Source organism: Eumetopias jubatus, unplaced genomic scaffold, assembly GCF_037043125.1.
Source record: "Eumetopias jubatus isolate StellerSeaLion01/CBP00866 unplaced genomic scaffold, mEumJub1_p1.0 scaffold_13, whole genome shotgun sequence".
Taxonomy (NCBI): domain Eukaryota; kingdom Metazoa; phylum Chordata; class Mammalia; order Carnivora; family Otariidae; genus Eumetopias; species Eumetopias jubatus.
In genome coordinates this window covers 5,261,696-5,265,506 of record NW_028274819.1, presented here as the reverse complement: position 1 = coordinate 5,265,506, position 3,811 = coordinate 5,261,696, and positions in this window count along the sequence as shown.

Below are 3,811 nucleotides of genomic sequence, written 5' to 3'. Positions count from 1 at the left end.
ATTTATTTACTTGTCAGAGAGAGAGAGAGAGAGCACAAGCAGGGGGAGCGGCAGGCAGAGGGAAGAGTAGACTCCCCGCTGAGCAAGGAGCGGGACGCGGGACTCGATCCCAGGACCCGGGGATCATGACCTGAGCCAAAAGCAGACACTTAACTGACTGAGCCACCCAAGCATCTCTTTACCTCATCAAAATTAAAAACTTCAAAACTTAATAAAAAACCAAACTCTGTTAAGAAAGTGGAAAGACAGGGACACCTGGGTGGCTCAGTCGGTTAAGCGTCTGCCTTCGGCTCAGGTCACGATCCCAGGGTCCTAGGATCGAGTCCCGCATCGGGCTCCTGGCTCAGTGGGGAGCCTGCTTCTCCCTCTGCTGCTCTTCCTGCTTGTGCTGTCTCTCGCTATGTCAAATAAATAAATAAAATCTTAAAAAAAAAAAAAAAGAAAGTGGAACGACAAACCACAGACTGGGAGAAAATATTTATAAACCCTTATCCAATATGGACTATATCCAAAGTTTATGAAAGACTCTCAAAACTCAATAATAAAAGGAACAATCCAATTAAAAATGGCCAGAAGATTTGAATAGACAGTCAACAAAGAAGATACATTCATGGCAAATGAGACTGAAAGTTGAAAGAACATTCAACGTCATTACCCATTAGGGAAATGCACATTAAAATCACAGCGAGACAACACTGCAAATCTCTTGGAACGGTTGGTCCAAAGCTGACAATCTTGAGTGCTGATGAGGACCGAGAGCAAGTGCAATTCTCTTGCACCCTTGCGGAGAATGTGGAACGGCAAACAGTTTGGCAGTACTTTACAAGGTTAAACACGCTTGCCAGATGGTGCAGCAATCCTTCCCCTTGTTTTTTACCCAAGGCAGATGAAAATGTATGTTCATTTAAAAACCCACATGCAGGGGCGCCTGGCTGGCTCAGTCCGTGGAGCGTGCGACTTTTGATCTCGGGGTTGTGAGATCGAGCCCCACCTTGGGAGTAGAGATTACTTAAAAAAAAAAACAAACCAAAAACAAAACCCTGCATGCAAATGATTAAGGTAGCTTTATTCATAATTGCCCGAACCCCAGATACCCTTTGGGTGGTAAACAGATAGACAAACTGTGGTACATCCATACCATGCAATACTATTCAGCAATAAAAAGGAAAGAAGTATTGATACATACAAGACCATGGATGCACCTCAAATGCATTATGCTAAGTGAAAAAAGTCGGACTCAAAATGCTATTAGTTCTTCTAAAATGCTGGTAGTTCTTCTGTAGCACTCTGTAAAAGACAAAACCCTAGGGTAAGAAAGCAGATCAGGGGCTGCTGAGGGCAACAGGAAGGGGGAGGGGCTGACTATAAAGGGACACAGGAAGTTTTTGGATGATGGAAATGTTCTCGATCTTCGTTGTAGTAATGGCTTTTGTCAAGTTCATAGAATTGTATACTAAAAAGGATAATTTTTACTAAATGTAAGCCAGATCTCAATAAAAAAATCTTTTTTAAAAAAAGATTTATTTGTTTATTTGAGTGAGAGAGTATGAGGGCGCACATGGTGGGGGGTGGGGGCAGAGAGGGAGGGAGAGGAAGAGGGAAAGAAGCCCAAGCAGACTCTTTGTGCTGAGCGCAGAGCCCCACATGGGGTTTGATCTCACAACTGGGAGATCCCGATCAGAGTCGAAACCAAGAGTCAGACACTCAACTGACTGAGCCACCCAGTCACCCCTCAATAAAAAATCTTTTGATGTTATGTTGAGTGAGAGAAGCTAGAAACTTACTAATTGATTGCACTTATGGGAAATTTGAGAAAAGCAAAACTAATCTATGGTGATAGAAATCAAAAGCAGTGGTAATTTACAGAGGGTGGGGATCAACGAGAAAGTGCCCAAGGGGACTTCCAAGGTGATGGATGTGTTGTGACTTGATTGGCCAGTGGTTACATGAGTACATACATTTATCACAATGCATCATACTGTACACTTAAAAACTGGTACATCTTCCTGAATATAAATCACTTCCATTTTCTTAAAGGTACAGAAGTATTTTTTTCTAAAAGCTAAGGAAAGATATTCCAAGTGAACATGAATAAAAAGAAAGCCAAGGCAGGAATCTTAATATGTGACTAACTGACTATGTGAAAAAATATAATTTAAGGTTAAAAGTCACAAGGGACTGGGGCGCCTGGGTGGCTCAGTTGGTTAAGCGACTGCCTTCAGCTCAGGTCATGATCCTGGAGTCCCTGGATCGAGTCCCACATTGGGCTCCCTGCTCGGCAGAGAGTCTGCTTCTCCCTCTGACCCTCTCTCCTCTCATGCTCTCTCTATCTCATTCTCTCTCTCAAATAAATAAATAAAATCTTAAAAAAAAGTCACAAGGGACAAACAAAGATGTTATAAACTCATAAAATATATCACAAAAGTAAATGCACTTGACAATATAGCTTTACATGATGGTAAGCGCACACTGCTGGAGCTGTAGGGAGACACAGATAGACAACCGTAATGCTGCACCTCTCTCGTAGACGGAGAGAACAAACATACAAAAGGAATACACACTGATGTCAATGGTGTGAACAATTATCTACACCCAACAGAAAGTCAACTCTTTTTTTTTTTTGGAGTACCTCTAAACATTTACAAAAATAAGCTATGACCTAGACCATAAATAAAATCTCCGTAAATTACAATGGGTAGATATGACACTGATTGTGTTCTTTGGCCATAATGTAATAAAACTAGAAATAAAAACAACAGGGATGGAAGTTTTTCCCAATTGAAATTGATCACAATTATCTAAGAATTACAACTCATACTGGGGTAGCTTAAAATTCTTAAAATTTAGAAACCAAATCAGGACGCCTGGGTGACTCATTTGGTTAAGCATCTGCCTTCGGCTCAGGTCATGATCCGGAGTTCTGGGATCGGGATCGAGTCCCACATCCGACTCCCTGCTCAGCAGGGAGTCTGCTTCTCCCTCTGACCCTCACCCCGCTTGTGCTCTCTCTCTCTCTCAAGTAAATAAATACAATCTTTAAAAAAAAAATTAGAAACCAAATCATACATCATTAAATAATCCTTGAGGTGATGAGGAAATCATAAAGAGAAATGAAACATATGTATATTTGCATGAATAGAAGCATTACATGTTCAAAGTAGTGGGACACAGCTAAGAAGTATTTTGAGGAAAATGTACAGCTTTAACTGTATTTATCAGGAAATAGAAATGTCTGAAATAAGTGAGTAAATCATTGAAATCATAAAGTTGGGGAAAGATATCAGCACATTTGTAAAAGTAACAGCAATCATAAAGATAAAAAGAAGATAGCAAATAAGAACCAAAGGACAATTTATTTTTTTTAAAGATTTTATTTATTTATTTGACAGAGAGAGACACAGCGAGAGAGGGAACACAAGCAGGGGGAATGGGAGAGGGAGAAGCAGGCTTCCCGCTGAGCAGGGAGCCCGGTTGCAGGGCTTGACCCCAGGACCCTGGGACCGTGACCCGAGCCGAAGGCAGATGCTTAATGACTGAGCCACCCAGGTGCTCCAAGAACCAAAGGACAATTTAGAAAATTAATAAACCCAAAAGCTGGTTCTTCATAAAATAGCAGTGTTTTTCTGACAAAAATAATGAAAGAAAAAGAGGAGATGTGAACAACTTCTATTTTTTATAAGCTATTCCAGATAATAGAAAAAAGGGGGAACATTTCCCAGAAAATTTTATGAGGATAGTGAAATTTTGATTCTGAAAACCAGATAAGGACAAAACAAAATGAGAAAGAAAATGACCTGCTCACTTCATTCGG